This window comes from Amia ocellicauda, unplaced genomic scaffold (assembly GCF_036373705.1).
Source record: "Amia ocellicauda isolate fAmiCal2 unplaced genomic scaffold, fAmiCal2.hap1 HAP1_SCAFFOLD_26, whole genome shotgun sequence".
Classification (NCBI taxonomy): domain Eukaryota; kingdom Metazoa; phylum Chordata; class Actinopteri; order Amiiformes; family Amiidae; genus Amia; species Amia ocellicauda.
Window position 1 is genome coordinate 1,792,688 of NW_027102823.1, and position 14,039 is coordinate 1,806,726.

Sequence of the window (14,039 nt, forward strand, 5' to 3'; positions counted from 1 at the left end):
GCTTGAGGCCACACCGTCCTGAAGATGCAAAATCTCGTCAGATCTCGGAAGAAAAACTGGGCAGGGTCTGGTCAGTAATTGGATGGGTGACCTCCTGGAAATACCAGGTGCTGAAAGCTTTTTACGTCTCCTGGAAAACTTCATCGTAGCTCTTAATACTCTCTATCTGTCTGGAGGAGATTTAATTGAAGTATTGTACACGTACCCAGCTACTGTCAACACCCTTTGCTGCACTGATATTTTTCCATCCATTTTTTTTTTTTTTTTTTGCTGGAAGTTCCGTCAATACCCGCCAACCTTTAAGAGACATCATGCAGCCAGGCCTTTCGGCTTGTGGCCACACCGTCCTGAATGCGCCCGATCTCGTCAGATCTCGGAAGCTAAACGGGTCAGGGCCTGGTCAGTACTTGGATGGGAGACCTCCTAGAAATACCAGGTGCTGCAAGCTTTTTACGTCTCCTGGGTAACTTTATCGTAGCTCTTAATACTCTCTTTCAGTCTGCAGGAGATATAATTGAAGAATTGTACACGTACCCGGCTACTTTCAACACCCTTTCCTGCACTGATATTTTTCCCTCCATTTTTCTATTTTTTTTTTTTTTTTTTTTTGCTGGAAGTTCCGTCAATACCCGCCAACCTTTAAGAGACATCATGCAGCCAGGCCTTTCGGCTTGTGGCCACACCGTCCTGAATGCGCCCGATCTCGTCAGATCTCGGAAGCTAAACGGGGCAGGGCCTGGTCAGTACTTGGATGGGAGACCTCCTAGAAATACCAGGTGCTGCAAGCTTTTTACGTCTCCTGGGTAACTTCATCGTAACTCTTAATACTCTCTATCTGTCTGGAGGAGATATAATTGAAGTATTGTACACGTACCCAGCTACTGTCAACACCATTTGCTGCACTGATATTTTTCCATCCATTTTTCTTTTTTTTTTTTTTTTTTGCTGGAAGTTCCGTCAATACCCGCCAACCTTTAAGAGACATCATGTAGCCAGGCCTCTTGGCTTGCGGCCACACCGTCCTGAATGCGCCCGATCTCGTCAGATCTCGGAAGCTAAACGGGGCAGGGCCTGGTCAGTACTTGGATGGGAGACCTCCTAGAAATACCAGGTGCTGCAAGCTTTTTACGTCTCCTGGCTAACTTCATCGTAGCTCTTAATACTCTCTTTCTGTCTCCAGGAGATATAATTGAAGAATTGTACACGTACCCGGCTACTTTCAACACCCTTTGCTGCACTGGTATATTTCCCTCTATTTTTCTTTTTTTTTTTTTTGCTGGCAGTTCTGTCAATACCCGCCAGCCTTTAAGAGACATCATGCAGCCAGGCATCTCGGCTTGCGGCCACACCATCCTGAACGCGCCCGATCTCGTCAGATCTCGGAAGCTAAACGGGGCAGGACCTGGTCAGTACATGATAGTGAGACCTCCTGGAAATACCTAGTGCTGCAAGCTTTTACGTCTCCTGGGTAACTTTATCGTAGCTCTTAATACTCTCTCTCTGTCTGGAGGAGATATAATTGAAGTATTGTACACGTACCCGGCTACTGTCAACACCCTTTGCTGCACTGATATTTTTCCATCCATTTTTCTTTTTTCTTTTTTTCTTTTATTTTTTTGCTGGAAGTTCCGTCAATACCCGCCAACCTTTAAGAGACATCATGCAGCCAGGGCTTTCGGCTTGTGGACACACCGTCCTGAATGCGCCCGATCTCGTCAGATCTCGGAAGCTAAACGGTGCAGGGCCTGGTCAGTACTTGGATGGGAGACCTCCTAGAAATACCAGGTGCTGCAAGCTTTTTACGTCTCCTGGGTAACTTCATCGTAGCTCTTAATACTCTCTTTCTGTCTCCAGGAGATATAATTGAAGAATTGTACACGTACCCGGCTACTTTCAACACCCTTTGCTGCACTGGTATATTTCCCTCTATTTTCCTTTTTTTTTTTTGCTGGCAGTTCCGTCAATACCCGCCAGCCTTTAAGAGACATCATGCAGCCAGACATCTCGGCTTGCGGCCACACCGTCCTGAACGCGCCCGATCTTGTCAGATCTCGGAAGCTAAACGGGGCAGGACCTGGTCAGTACTTAAATGTGAGACCTCCTGGAAATACCAGGTGCTGCCAGCTTTTTACGTCTCCTGGGGAACTTCATCGTAGCTCTTAATACTCTCTTTCTGTCTGGAGAAGATATAATTGAAGAATTGTACACGTACCCGGCTACTTTCAACACCCTTTGCTGCACTGGTATTTTTCCCTCTATTTTTCTTTTTTTTTTTTGCTGGCAGTTCCGTCAATACCCGCCAGCCTTTAAGAGACATCATGCAGCCAGGCATCTTGGCTTGCGGCCACACCATCCTGAACGCGCCCGATCTCGTCAGATCTCGGAAGCTAAACGGGGCAGGGCCTGGTCAGTACTTGGATGGGAGACCTCCTAGAAATACCAGGTGCTGCAAGCTTTTTACGTCTCCTGGGTAACTTCATCGTAGCTCTTAATACTCTCTATCTGTCCGGAGGAGATATAATTTAAGTATTGTACACGTACCCAGCTACTGTCAACACCCTTTGCTGCACTGATATTTTTCCATCCATTTTTTTTTTTTTTTTTTTTTTTTTTTTTGCTTGAAGTTCTGTCAATACCCGCCAACCTTTAAGAGACATCATGCAGCCAGGCGTCTCGGCTTGCGGCCACACCATCCTGAACTCGCCCGATCTCGTCAGATCTTGGAAGCTAAACGGGGCAGGACCTGGTCGGTACATGAATGTGAGACCTCCTGGAAATACCTGGTGCTGCAAGCTTTTACGTCTCCTGGGTAACTTTATCGTAGCTCTTAATACTCTCTATCTGTCTGGATGGAGATATAATTGAAGTATTGTACACGTACCCAGCTACTGTCAACACCCTTTGCTGCACTGATATTTTTCCATCCATTTTTCTTTTTTTTTTTTTTTTTCTGCTGGAAGTTCCGTCAATACCCGCCAACCTTTAAGAGACATCATGCAGCCAGGCATCTTGGCTTGCGGCCACACCATCCTGAACGTGCCCGATCTCGTCAGATCTCGGAAGCTAAACGGGGCAGGACCTGGTCAGTACATGAATGTGAGACCTCCTGGAAATACCAGGTGCTGCAAGCCTTTTACGTCTCCTGGGTAACTTTATCGTAGCTCTTAATACTCTCTATCTGTCTGGAGGAGATATAATTGAAGTATTGTACACGTACCCAGCTACTGTCAACATCCTTTGCTGCACTGATATTTTTCCATCCATTTTTCTTTTTTTTTTTTTTTTCTGCTGGAAGTTCCGTCAATACCCGCCAACCTTTAAGAGACATAATGCAGCCAGGCCTCTCGGCTTGCGGCCACACCGTCCTGAATGCGCCCGATCTCGTCAGATCTCGGAAGCTAAACGGGGCAGGGCCTGGTCAGTACTTGGATGGGAGACCTCCTAGAAATACCAGGTGCTGCAAGCCTTTTACGTCTCCTGGGTAACTTCATCGTAGCTCTTAATACTCTCTTTCTGTCTCCAGGAGATATAATTGAAGAATTGTACACGTACTAGGCTACTTTCAACACCCTTTGCTGCACTGGTATATTTCCCTCTATTTTTCTTTTTTTTTTTTCCTGGCAGTTCCGTCAATACCCGCCAGCCTTTAAGAGACATCATGCAGCCAGGCGTCTCGGCTTGCGACCACACCATCCTTAACTCGCCCGATCTCGTCAGATCTCGGAAGCTAAACGGGGCAGGACCTGGTCGGTACATGAATGTGAGACCTCCTGGAAATACCTGGTGCTGCAAGCTTTTACGTCTCCTGGGTAACTTTATCGTAGCTCTTAATACTCTCTATTTGTCTGGAGGAGATATAATTGAAGTATTGTACACGTACCCAGCTACTGTCAACATCCTTTGCTGCACTGATATTTTTCCATCCATTTTTCTTTTTTTTTTTTTTTTTTTTTTTTTTTTTTGCTGGCAGTTCCGTCAATACCCGCCAGCCTTTAAGAGACATCATGCAGCCAGGGCTTTCGGCTTGCGGCCACACCGTCCTGAACGCGCCCGATCTCGTCAGATCTCGGAAGCTAAACGGTGCAGGGCCTGGTCAGTACTTGGATGGGAGACCTCCTAGAAATACCAGGTGCTGCAAGCTTTTTACGTCTCCTGGGTAACTTCATCGTAACTCTTAATACTCTCTATCTGTCTGGAGGAGATATAATTGAAGTGTTGTACACGTACCCAGCTACTGTCAACACCATTTGCTGCACTGATATTTTTCCATCCATTTTTCTTTTTTCTTTTTTTCTTTTATTTTTTTGCTGGAAGTTCCGTCAATACCCGCCAACCTTTAAGAGACATCATGCAGCCAGGGCTTTCGGCTTGTGGACACACCGTCCTGAATGCGCCCGATCTCGTCAGATCTCGGAAGCTAAACGGTGCAGGGCCTGGTCAGTACTTGGATGGGAGACCTCCTAGAAATACCAGGTGCTGCAAGCTTTTTACGTCTCCTGGGTAACTTTATCGTAGCTCTTAATACTCTCTATCTGTCTGGAGGAGATATAATTGAAGTATTGTACACGTACCCAGCTACTGTCAACATCCTTTGCTGCACTGATATTTTTCCATCCATTTTTCTTTTTTTTTTTTTTTTCTGCTGGAAGTTCCGTCAATACCCGCCAACCTTTAAGAGACATAATGCAGCCAGGCCTCTCGGCTTGCGGCCACACCGTCCTGAATGCGCCCGATCTCGTCAGATCTCGGAAGCTAAACGGGGCAGGGCCTGGTCAGTACTTGGATGGGAGACCTCCTAGAAATACCAGGTGCTGCAAGCCTTTTACGTCTCCTGGGTAACTTCATCGTAGCTCTTAATACTCTCTTTCTGTCTCCAGGAGATATAATTGAAGAATTGTACACGTACTAGGCTACTTTCAACACCCTTTGCTGCACTGGTATATTTCCCTCTATTTTTCTTTTTTTTTTTTCCTGGCAGTTCCGTCAATACCCGCCAGCCTTTAAGAGACATCATGCAGCCAGGCGTCTCGGCTTGCGGCCACACCATCCTGAACTCGCCCGATCTCGTCAGATCTCGGAAGCTAAACGGGGCAGGACCTGGTCGGTACATGAATGTGAGACCTCCTGGAAATACCTGGTGCTGCAAGCTTTTACGTCTCCTGGGTAACTTTATCGTAGCTCTTAATACTCTCTATTTGTCTGGAGGAGATATAATTGAAGTATTGTACACGTACCCAGCTACTGTCAACATCCTTTGCTGCACTGATATTTTTCCATCCATTTTTCTTTTTTTTTTTTTTTTTTTTTTTTTTTTTGCTGGCAGTTCCGTCAATACCCGCCAGCCTTTAAGAGACATCATGCAGCCAGGGCTTTCGGCTTGCGGCCACACCGTCCTGAACGCGCCCGATCTCGTCAGATCTCGGAAGCTAAACGGTGCAGGGCCTGGTCAGTACTTGGATGGGAGACCTCCTAGAAATACCAGGTGCTGCAAGCTTTTTACGTCTCCTGGGTAACTTCATCGTAACTCTTAATACTCTCTATCTGTCTGGAGGAGATATAATTGAAGTATTGTACACGTACCCAGCTACTGTCAACACCATTTGCTGCACTGATATTTTTCCATCCATTTTTCTTTTTTCTTTTTTTCTTTTATTTTTTTGCTGGAAGTTCCGTCAATACCCGCCAACCTTTAAGAGACATCATGCAGCCAGGGCTTTCGGCTTGTGGACACACCGTCCTGAATGCGCCCGATCTCGTCAGATCTCGGAAGCTAAACGGTGCAGGGCCTGGTCAGTACTTGGATGGGAGACCTCCTAGAAATACCAGGTGCTGCAAGCTTTTTACGTCTCCTGGGTAACTTCATCGTAGCTCTTAATACTCTCTTTCTGTCTCCAGGAGATATAATTGAAGAATTGTACACGTACCCGGCTACTTTCAACACCCTTTGCTGCACTGGTATATTTCCCTCTATTTTTCTTTTTTTTTTTTGCTGGCAGTTCCGTCAATACCCGCCAGCCTTTAAGAGACATCATGCAGCCAGACATCTCGGCTTGCGGCCACACCGTCCTGAACGCGCCCGATCTTGTCAGATCTCGGAAGCTAAACGGGGCAGGACCTGGTCAGTACTTAAATGTGAGACCTCCTGGAAATACCAGGTGCTGCCAGCTTTTTACGTCTCCTGGGGAACTTCATCGTAGCTCTTAATACTCTCTATCTGTCCGGAGGAGATATAATTTAAGTATTGTACACGTACCCAGCTACTGTCAACACCCTTTGCTGCACTGATATTTTTCCATCCATTTTTTTTTTTTTTTTTTTTTTTTTTTTTGCTTGAAGTTCTGTCAATACCCGCCAACCTTTAAGAGACATCATGCAGCCAGGCGTCTCGGCTTGCGGCCACACCATCCTGAACTCGCCCGATCTCGTCAGATCTTGGAAGCTAAACGGGGCAGGACCTGGTCGGTACATGAATGTGAGACCTCCTGGAAATACCTGGTGCTGCAAGCTTTTACGTCTCCTGGGTAACTTTATCGTAGCTCTTAATACTCTCTATCTGTCTGGATGGAGATATAATTGAAGTATTGTACACGTACCCAGCTACTGTCAACACCCTTTGCTGCACTGATATTTTTCCATCCATTTTTCTTTTTTTTTTTTTTTTTCTGCTGGAAGTTCCGTCAATACCCGCCAACCTTTAAGAGACATAATGCAGCCAGGCCTCTGGGCTTGCGGCCACACCGTCCTGAATGCGCCCGATCTCGTCAGATCTCGGAAGCTAAACGGGGCAGGGCCTGGTCAGTACTTGGATGGGAGACCTCCTAGAAATACCAGGTGCTGCAAGCCTTTTACGTCTCCTGGGTAACTTCATCGTAGCTCTTAATACTCTCTTTCTGTCTCCAGGAGATATAATTGAAGAATTGTACACGTACTAGGCTACTTTCAACACCCTTTGCTGCACTGGTATATTTCCCTCTATTTTTCTTTTTTTTTTTTACTGGCAGTTCCGTCAATACCCGCCAGCCTTTAAGAGACATCATGCAGCCAGGCATCTCGGCTTGCGGCCACACCATCCTGAACGTGCCCGATCTCGTCAGATCTCGGAAGCTAAACGGGGCAGGACCTGGTCAGTACATGAATGTGAGACCTCCTGGAAATACCTGGTGCTGCAAGCTTTTACGTCTCCTGGGTAACTTTATCGTAGCTCTTAATACTCTCTATCTGTCTGGAGGAGATATAATTGAAGTATTGTACACGTACCCAGCTACTGTCAACACCCTTTGCTGCACTGATATTTTTCCATCCATTTTTTTTTTTTTTTTTTTTTTTTTTTTGCTTGAAGTTCTGTCAATACCCGCCAACCTTTAAGAGACATCATGCAGCCAGGCATCTCGGCTTGCGGCCACACCATCCTGAACGTGCCCGATCTCGTCAGATCTCGGAAGCTAAACGGGGCAGGACCTGGTCAGTACATGAATGTGAGACCTCCTGGAAATACCTGGTGCTGCAAGCTTTTACGTCTCCTGGGTAACTTCATCGTAGCTCTTAATACTCTCTTTCTGTCTCCAGGAGATATAATTGAAGAATTGTACACGTACTAGGCTACTTTCAACACCCTTTGCTGCACTGGTATATTTCCCTCTATTTTTCTTTTTTTTTTTTGCTGGCAGTTCCGTCAATACCCGCCAGCCTTTAAGAGACATCATGCAGCCAGGCATCTCGGCTTGCGGCCACACCATCCTGAACGTGCCCGATCTCGTCAGATCTCGGAAGCTAAACGGGGCAGGACCTGGTCAGTACATGAATGTGAGACCTCCTGGAAATACCTGGTGCTGCAAGCTTTTACGTCTCCTGGGTAACTTTATCGTAGCTCTTAATACTCTCTATCTGTCTGGAGGAGATATAATTGAAGTATTGTACACGTACCCAGCTACTGTCAACATCCTTTGCTGCACTGATATTTTTCCATCCATTTTTCTTTTTTTTTTTTTTTTTTTTTTTTTTTTTTGCTGGCAGTTCCGTCAATACCCGCCAGCCTTTAAGAGACATCATGCAGCCAGGGCTTTCGGCTTGCGGCCACACCGTCCTGAACGCGCCCGATCTCGTCAGATCTCGGAAGCTAAACGGTGCAGGGCCTGGTCAGTACTTAAATGTGAGACCTCCTGGAAATACCAGGTGCTGCCAGCTTTTTACGTCTCCTGGGTAACTTCATCGTAGCTCTTAATACTCTCTTTCTGTCTGGAGAAGATATAATTGAAGAATTGTACACGTACCCGGCTACTTTCAACACCCTTTGCTGCACTGGTATTTTTCCCTCTATTTTTCTTTTTTTTTTTGCTGGCAGTTCCGTCAATACCCGCCAACCTTTAAGAGACATCATGCAGCCAGGCATCTTGGCTTGCGGCCACACCATCCTCAACGCTCCCGATCTCGTCAGATCTCGGAAGCTAAACGGGGCAGGGCCTGGTCAGTACTTGGATGGGAGACCTCCTAGAAATTCCAGGTGCTGCAAGCTTTTTACGTCTCCTGGGTAACTTTATCGTAGCTCTTAATACTCTCTATCTGTCTGGAGGAGATATAATTGAAGTATTGTACACGTACCCAGCTACTGTCAACACCCTTTGCTGCACTGATATTTTTCCATCCATTTTTCTTTTTTTTTTTTTTTTTTGCTGGAAGTTCCGTCAATACCCGCCAACCTTTAAGAGACATAATGCAGCCAGGCCTCTCGGCTTGCGGCCACACCGTCCTGAATGCGCCCGATCTCGTCAGATCTCGGAAGCTAAACGGGGCAGGGCCTGGTCAGTACTTGGATGGGAGACCTCCTAGAAATACCAGGTGCTGCAAGCCTTTTACGTCTCCTGGGTAACTTCATCGTAGCTCTTAATACTCTCTTTCTGTCTCCAGGAGATATAATTGAAGAATTGTACACGTACTAGGCTACTTTCAACACCCTTTGCTGCACTGGTATATTTCCCTGTATTTTTCTTTTTTTTTTTTTTGCTGGCAGTTCCGACAATACCCGCCAGCCTTTAAGAGACATCATGCAGCCAGGCATCTCGGCTTGCGGCAAAACCATCCTGAACGCGCCCGATCTCGTCAGATCTCGGAAGCTAAACGGGGCAGGACCTGGTCAGTACATGAATGTGAGACCTCCTGGAAATACCTGGTGCTGCAAGCTTTTACTTCTCCTGGGTAACTTTATCGTAGCTCTTAATACTCTCTATCTGTCTGGAGGAGATATAATTGAAGTATTGTACACGTACCCAGCTACTGTCAACATCCTTTGCTGCACTGATATTTTTCCATCCATTTTTCTTTTTTTTTTTTTTTTCTGCTGGAAGTTCCGTCAATACCCGCCAACCTTTAAGAGACATAATGCAGCCAGGCCTCTCGGCTTGCGGCCACACCGTCCTGAATGCGCCCGATCTCGTCAGATCTCGGAAGCTAAACGGGGCAGGGCCTGGTCAGTACTTGGATGGGAGACCTCCTAGAAATACCAGGTGCTGCAAGCCTTTTACGTCTCCTGGGTAACTTCATCGTAGCTCTTAATACTCTCTTTCTGTCTCCAGGAGATATAATTGAAGAATTGTACACGTACTAGGCTACTTTCAACACCCTTTGCTGCACTGGTATATTTCCCTCAATTTTTCTTTTTTTTTTTTGCTGGCAGTTCCGTCAATACCCGCCAGCCTTTAAGAGACATCATGCAGCCAGGCATCTCGGCTTGCGGCCACACCATCCTGAACGTGCCCGATCTCGTCAGATCTCGGAAGCTAAACGGGGCAGGACCTGGTCAGTACATGAATGTGAGACCTCCTGGAAATACCTGGTGCTGCAAGCTTTTACGTCTCCTGGGTAACTTTATCGTAGCTCTTAATACTCTCTATCTGTCTGGAGGAGATATAATTGAAGTATTGTACACGTACCCAGCTACTGTCAACATCCTTTGCTGCACTGATATTTTTCCGTCCATTTTTTTTTTTTTTTTTTTTTTTTTTTTTTTTTGCTGGACGTTCCGTCAATACCCGCCAGCCTTTAAGAGACATCATGCAACCAGGCCTCTCGGTTTGCGGACACACAGTCCTGAACCCGCCCGATCTCGGAAAATCTCGGAAACTAAATGGGGCAGGGCCTGGTCAGTACTTGGATGGGAGACCTTCTGGAAATACCAGGTGCTGCCAGCTTTTTACGTCTCCTGGGGAACTTCATCGTAGCTCTTAATACTCTCTTTCTGTCTGGAGAATATATAATTGAAGAATTGTACACGTACCCGGCTACTTTCAACACCCTTTGCTGCACTGGTATTTTTCCGTCTATTTTTCTTTTTTTTTTTGGCTGGCAGTTCCGTCAATACCCGCCAGCCTTTAAGAGACATCATGCAGCCAGGCATCTCGGCTTGCAGCCACACCATCCTGAACGCGCCCGATCTCGTCAGATCTCGGAAGCTAAACGGGGCAGGACCTGGTCAGTACATGAATGTGAGACCTCCTGGAAATACCTCGTGCTGCAAGCTTTTACGTCTCCTGGGTAACTTTATCGTAGCTCTTAATACTCTCTATCTGTCTGGAGGAGATTTAATTGAAGTATTGTACACGTACCCAGCTACTGTCAACACCCTTTGCTGCACTGATATTTTTCCATCCATTTTTTTTTTTTTTTTTTGCTGGAAGTTCCGTCAATACCCGCCAACCTTTAAGAGACATCATGCAGCCAGGACTTTCGGCTTGCGGCCACACCATCCTGAACTCGCCCGATCTCGTCAGATCTTGGAAGCTAAACGGGGCAGGACCTGGTCAGTACATGAATGTGAGACCTCCTGGAAATACCTGGTGCTGCAAGCTTTCACGTCTCCTGGGTAACTTTATCGTAGCTCTTAATACTCTCTATCTGTCTGGAGGAGATATAATTGAAGAATTGTACACGTACCCAGCTACTGTCAACACCATTTGCTGCACTGATATTTTTCCCTCCATTTTTCTTTTTTCTTTTGTTTTTTGCTGGAAGTTCCATCAATACCCTCCAGCCTTTAAGACACATCATGCAGCCAGGCCTCTTGGCTTGAGGCCACACCGTCCTGAAGACGCAAGATCTCGTCAGATCTCGGAAGAGAAACTAGGCAGGGCCTGGTCAGTAATTGGATGGGTGACCTCCTGGAAATACCAGGTGCTGAAAGCTTTTTACATCTCCTGGGTAACTTCAGAGTAGCTCTTAATACTCTCATTCAGTCTGGAGGAGATATAATTGAAGAATTGTACATGTACCCGGCTACTTTCAACACCCTGTCCTGCACTGATATTTTTCCCTCCATTTTTCTATTTATTTATTTTTTATTTTTTGCTGGAAGTTCCGTCAATACCCGCTAGCCTTTAAGAGACATCATGCAGCCCGGCCTCTTGGCTTGCGGCCACACCGTCCTGAACACGCCCGATCTCGTCAGATCTCGGAAGCCAATCGGGGCAGGGCCTGGTCAGTACTTGGATGGGAGACCTCCTGGAAATACCAGGTGCTGCATGCTTTTTACGTCTCCTGGGGAACTTCATCGTAGCTCTTAATACTCTCTATCTGTCTGGAGGAGATATAATTGAAGTATTGTACACGTACCCGGCTACTTTCAACAGCCTTTGCTGCACTGATATTTTTCCCTCCATTTTTCTTTTTTCTTTTTTTTTTTGCTGGAAGTTCCGTCAATACCCGCCAGCCTTAAAAAGACATCATGCAGCCGGGCCTCTCGGCTTTTGGCCACACCGTCCTGAATGCGCATGATATCGTCAGATCTCGGAAGCTAAACGGGGCAGGACCTGGTCAGTACTTGAATGTGAGACCTCCTGGAAATACCAGGTGCTGCAAGCTTTTACGTCTCCTGGGTAACTTTATCGTAGCTCTTAATACTCTCTTTCAGTCTGCAGGAGATATAATTGAAGAATTGTACACGTACCCGGCTACTTTCAACACCCTTTCCTGCACTGATATTTTTCCCTCCATTTTTCTATTTTTTTTTTATTTTTTTTTGCTGGAAGTTCCGTCAATACCCGCCAACCTTTAAGAGACATCATGCAGCCAGGCCTTTCGGCTTGCGGCCACACCATCCTGAACTCGCCCGATCTCGTCAGATCTTGGAAGCTAAACGGGGAAGGACCTGGTCGGTACATGAATGTGAGACCTCCTGGAAATACCTGGTGCTGCAAGCTTTTACGTCTCCTGGGTAACTTTATCGTAGCTCTTAATACTCTCTATCTGTCTGGAGGAGATATATTTGAAGTATTGTACACGTACCCAGCTACTGTCAACACCCTTTGCTGCACTGATATTTTTCCATCCATTTTTCTTTTTTTTTTTTTTTTTTTCCGGAAGTTCCGTCAATACCCGCCAACCTTTAAGAGACATCATGCAGCCAGGCCTCTCGGCTTGCGGCCACACCGTCCTGATTGCGCCCGATCTCGTCAGATCTCGGAAGCTAAACGGGGCAGGGCCTGGTCAGTAATTGGATGGGAGACCTCCTAGAAATACCAGGTGCTGCAAGCCTTTTACGTCTCCTGGGTAACTTCATCGTAGCTCTTAATACTCTCTTTCTGTCTCCAGGAGATATAATTGAAGAATTGTACACGTACTAGGCTACTTTCAACACCCTTTGCTGCACTGATATTTTTCCCTCCATTTTTCTTTTTATTTTATTTTTTTGCTGGAAGTTCCGTCAATATCCGCCAGCCTTTAAGAGACATCATGCAGCCAGGCCTCTTGGCTTGTAGTCACACCGTCCTGAACGCGCCCGATCATATCAGATTTCGGAAGCTAAACGGGGCAGGGCCTGGTCAGTACTTGGATGTGTGACCTCCTGGAAATACCAGGTGCTGCAAGCTTTTTACTTCTCCTGGGTAACTTCATCGTAGCTCTTAATACTCTCTTTCTTTCTCCAGGAGATATAATTGAAGAATTGTACACGTACCCGGCTACTTTCAACACCCTGTGCTGCACTGGTATATTTCCCTCTATTTTTCTTTTTTTTTTTTGCTGGCAGTTCCGTCAATACCCGCCAGCCTTTAAGAGACATCATGCAGCCAGGCATCTCGGCTTGCGGCCACACCATCCTGAACGCGCCTGATCTCGTCAGATCTCGGAAGCTAAACGGGGCAGGACCTGGTCAGTACATGAATGTGAGACCTCCTGGAAATACCTGGTGCTGCAAGCTTTTACGTCTCCTGGGTAACTTTATCGTAGCTCTTAATACTCTCTATCTGTCTGGAGGAGATATAATTGAAGTATTGTACACGTACCCGGCTACTTTCAAAACCCATTACTGGACTGATATTTTTCCCTCCATTTTTCTTTTTCTTTTTTTTTTTTTTTTTTTTTTGCTGGAAGTTCCGTCAATACCCGCCAGCCATTAAGAGACATCATGTAGCCAGGCTTCTCGGCTTGCGGCCACACCGTCCTGAATGCGCCCGATCTCGTCAGATCTCGGAAGCTAAACGGGGCAGGGCCTGGTCAGTACTTGGATGGGAGACCTCCTAGAAATACCAGGTGCTGCAAGCTTTTTACGTCTCCTGGGTAACTTCATCGTAGCTCTTAATACTCTCTTTCTGTCTGGAGGAGATATAATTGAAGAATTGTACACGTACTAGGCTACTTTCAACAGCCTTTGCTGCACTGATATTTTTCCCTCCATTTTTCTTTTTATTTTATTTTTTTGCTGGAAGTTCCGTCAATATCCGCCAGCCTTTAAGAGACATCATGCAGCCAGGCCTCTTGGCTTGTAGTCACACCGTCCTGAACGCGCCCGATCATATCAGATTTCGGAAGCTAAACGGGGCAGGGCCTGGTCAGTACTTGGATGTGTGACCTCCTGGAAATACCAGGTGCTGCAAGCTTTTTACGTCTCCTGGGTAACTTCATCGTAGCTCTTAATACTCTCTTTCTTTCTCCAGGAGATATAATTGAAGAATTGTACACGTACCCGGCTACTTTCAACACCCTGTGCTGCACTGGTATATTTCCCTCTATTTTTCTTTTTTTTTTTTGCTGGCAGTTCCGTCAATACCCGC

The 14,039-nt window shown here is 46.2% G+C and overlaps 15 non-coding genes and 25 pseudogenes across 15 annotated transcripts; all 40 read left to right on the top strand.

Moving 5' to 3' along the window:
• The first annotated feature begins 329 nt into the window (after positions 1 to 329).
• On the top strand, positions 330 to 448 carry LOC136726913 (5S ribosomal RNA). The gene has a single exon (XR_010808290.1). It is a non-coding gene; the product is annotated as a 5S ribosomal RNA (ribosomal RNA).
• Positions 449 to 669: 221 nt separating this feature from the next.
• On the top strand, positions 670 to 788 carry LOC136726856 (5S ribosomal RNA). The gene has a single exon (XR_010808239.1). It is a non-coding gene; the product is annotated as a 5S ribosomal RNA (ribosomal RNA).
• A 216-nt stretch (positions 789 to 1,004) lies between these two features.
• Positions 1,005 to 1,123, top strand: LOC136727183 (5S ribosomal RNA). Its single transcript, XR_010808410.1, has one exon. It is a non-coding gene; the product is annotated as a 5S ribosomal RNA (ribosomal RNA).
• A 212-nt stretch (positions 1,124 to 1,335) lies between these two features.
• On the top strand, positions 1,336 to 1,454 carry LOC136726669 (uncharacterized; annotated as a pseudogene).
• A 224-nt stretch (positions 1,455 to 1,678) lies between these two features.
• Positions 1,679 to 1,797, top strand: LOC136727169 (uncharacterized; annotated as a pseudogene).
• Positions 1,798 to 2,007: 210 nt separating this feature from the next.
• Positions 2,008 to 2,126, top strand: LOC136726511 (uncharacterized; annotated as a pseudogene).
• Positions 2,127 to 2,336: 210 nt separating this feature from the next.
• Positions 2,337 to 2,455, top strand: LOC136727368 (5S ribosomal RNA). Its single transcript, XR_010808428.1, has one exon. It is a non-coding gene; the product is annotated as a 5S ribosomal RNA (ribosomal RNA).
• Positions 2,456 to 2,676: 221 nt separating this feature from the next.
• Positions 2,677 to 2,795, top strand: LOC136726651 (uncharacterized; annotated as a pseudogene).
• Positions 2,796 to 3,012: 217 nt separating this feature from the next.
• Positions 3,013 to 3,131, top strand: LOC136727286 (uncharacterized; annotated as a pseudogene).
• A 216-nt stretch (positions 3,132 to 3,347) lies between these two features.
• On the top strand, positions 3,348 to 3,466 carry LOC136726926 (5S ribosomal RNA). Its single transcript, XR_010808302.1, has one exon. It is a non-coding gene; the product is annotated as a 5S ribosomal RNA (ribosomal RNA).
• Positions 3,467 to 3,676: 210 nt separating this feature from the next.
• On the top strand, positions 3,677 to 3,795 carry LOC136726728 (uncharacterized; annotated as a pseudogene).
• Positions 3,796 to 4,022: 227 nt separating this feature from the next.
• On the top strand, positions 4,023 to 4,141 carry LOC136726961 (5S ribosomal RNA). Its single transcript, XR_010808334.1, has one exon. It is a non-coding gene; the product is annotated as a 5S ribosomal RNA (ribosomal RNA).
• A 225-nt stretch (positions 4,142 to 4,366) lies between these two features.
• Positions 4,367 to 4,485, top strand: LOC136727171 (uncharacterized; annotated as a pseudogene).
• Positions 4,486 to 4,701: 216 nt separating this feature from the next.
• On the top strand, positions 4,702 to 4,820 carry LOC136726938 (5S ribosomal RNA). Its single transcript, XR_010808313.1, has one exon. It is a non-coding gene; the product is annotated as a 5S ribosomal RNA (ribosomal RNA).
• Positions 4,821 to 5,030: 210 nt separating this feature from the next.
• LOC136726542 (uncharacterized) lies at positions 5,031 to 5,149 on the top strand (annotated as a pseudogene).
• A 226-nt stretch (positions 5,150 to 5,375) lies between these two features.
• LOC136726964 (5S ribosomal RNA) lies at positions 5,376 to 5,494 on the top strand. Its single transcript, XR_010808336.1, has one exon. It is a non-coding gene; the product is annotated as a 5S ribosomal RNA (ribosomal RNA).
• Positions 5,495 to 5,719: 225 nt separating this feature from the next.
• LOC136727174 (uncharacterized) lies at positions 5,720 to 5,838 on the top strand (annotated as a pseudogene).
• A 210-nt stretch (positions 5,839 to 6,048) lies between these two features.
• LOC136726513 (uncharacterized) lies at positions 6,049 to 6,167 on the top strand (annotated as a pseudogene).
• Positions 6,168 to 6,388: 221 nt separating this feature from the next.
• LOC136726652 (uncharacterized) lies at positions 6,389 to 6,507 on the top strand (annotated as a pseudogene).
• Positions 6,508 to 6,724: 217 nt separating this feature from the next.
• On the top strand, positions 6,725 to 6,843 carry LOC136726950 (5S ribosomal RNA). The gene has a single exon (XR_010808324.1). It is a non-coding gene; the product is annotated as a 5S ribosomal RNA (ribosomal RNA).
• Positions 6,844 to 7,053: 210 nt separating this feature from the next.
• LOC136727330 (uncharacterized) lies at positions 7,054 to 7,172 on the top strand (annotated as a pseudogene).
• A 219-nt stretch (positions 7,173 to 7,391) lies between these two features.
• On the top strand, positions 7,392 to 7,510 carry LOC136727332 (uncharacterized; annotated as a pseudogene).
• Positions 7,511 to 7,719: 209 nt separating this feature from the next.
• On the top strand, positions 7,720 to 7,838 carry LOC136727333 (uncharacterized; annotated as a pseudogene).
• A 227-nt stretch (positions 7,839 to 8,065) lies between these two features.
• LOC136727373 (uncharacterized) lies at positions 8,066 to 8,184 on the top strand (annotated as a pseudogene).
• A 209-nt stretch (positions 8,185 to 8,393) lies between these two features.
• Positions 8,394 to 8,512, top strand: LOC136726957 (5S ribosomal RNA). The gene has a single exon (XR_010808330.1). It is a non-coding gene; the product is annotated as a 5S ribosomal RNA (ribosomal RNA).
• A 216-nt stretch (positions 8,513 to 8,728) lies between these two features.
• On the top strand, positions 8,729 to 8,847 carry LOC136726962 (5S ribosomal RNA). The gene has a single exon (XR_010808335.1). It is a non-coding gene; the product is annotated as a 5S ribosomal RNA (ribosomal RNA).
• Positions 8,848 to 9,059: 212 nt separating this feature from the next.
• Positions 9,060 to 9,178, top strand: LOC136727349 (uncharacterized; annotated as a pseudogene).
• A 215-nt stretch (positions 9,179 to 9,393) lies between these two features.
• Positions 9,394 to 9,512, top strand: LOC136726976 (5S ribosomal RNA). The gene has a single exon (XR_010808347.1). It is a non-coding gene; the product is annotated as a 5S ribosomal RNA (ribosomal RNA).
• Positions 9,513 to 9,722: 210 nt separating this feature from the next.
• LOC136727334 (uncharacterized) lies at positions 9,723 to 9,841 on the top strand (annotated as a pseudogene).
• Positions 9,842 to 10,394: 553 nt separating this feature from the next.
• Positions 10,395 to 10,513, top strand: LOC136726558 (uncharacterized; annotated as a pseudogene).
• A 209-nt stretch (positions 10,514 to 10,722) lies between these two features.
• Positions 10,723 to 10,841, top strand: LOC136726567 (uncharacterized; annotated as a pseudogene).
• Positions 10,842 to 11,056: 215 nt separating this feature from the next.
• Positions 11,057 to 11,175, top strand: LOC136726849 (uncharacterized; annotated as a pseudogene).
• Positions 11,176 to 11,396: 221 nt separating this feature from the next.
• On the top strand, positions 11,397 to 11,515 carry LOC136726987 (5S ribosomal RNA). Its single transcript, XR_010808357.1, has one exon. It is a non-coding gene; the product is annotated as a 5S ribosomal RNA (ribosomal RNA).
• A 216-nt stretch (positions 11,516 to 11,731) lies between these two features.
• On the top strand, positions 11,732 to 11,850 carry LOC136726843 (uncharacterized; annotated as a pseudogene).
• A 219-nt stretch (positions 11,851 to 12,069) lies between these two features.
• LOC136726700 (uncharacterized) lies at positions 12,070 to 12,188 on the top strand (annotated as a pseudogene).
• A 215-nt stretch (positions 12,189 to 12,403) lies between these two features.
• LOC136726909 (5S ribosomal RNA) lies at positions 12,404 to 12,522 on the top strand. Its single transcript, XR_010808286.1, has one exon. It is a non-coding gene; the product is annotated as a 5S ribosomal RNA (ribosomal RNA).
• Positions 12,523 to 12,738: 216 nt separating this feature from the next.
• On the top strand, positions 12,739 to 12,857 carry LOC136727313 (uncharacterized; annotated as a pseudogene).
• A 210-nt stretch (positions 12,858 to 13,067) lies between these two features.
• Positions 13,068 to 13,186, top strand: LOC136727358 (uncharacterized; annotated as a pseudogene).
• Positions 13,187 to 13,411: 225 nt separating this feature from the next.
• Positions 13,412 to 13,530, top strand: LOC136727196 (5S ribosomal RNA). Its single transcript, XR_010808411.1, has one exon. It is a non-coding gene; the product is annotated as a 5S ribosomal RNA (ribosomal RNA).
• A 216-nt stretch (positions 13,531 to 13,746) lies between these two features.
• LOC136727314 (uncharacterized) lies at positions 13,747 to 13,865 on the top strand (annotated as a pseudogene).
• Positions 13,866 to 14,039: the final 174 nt, after the last annotated feature.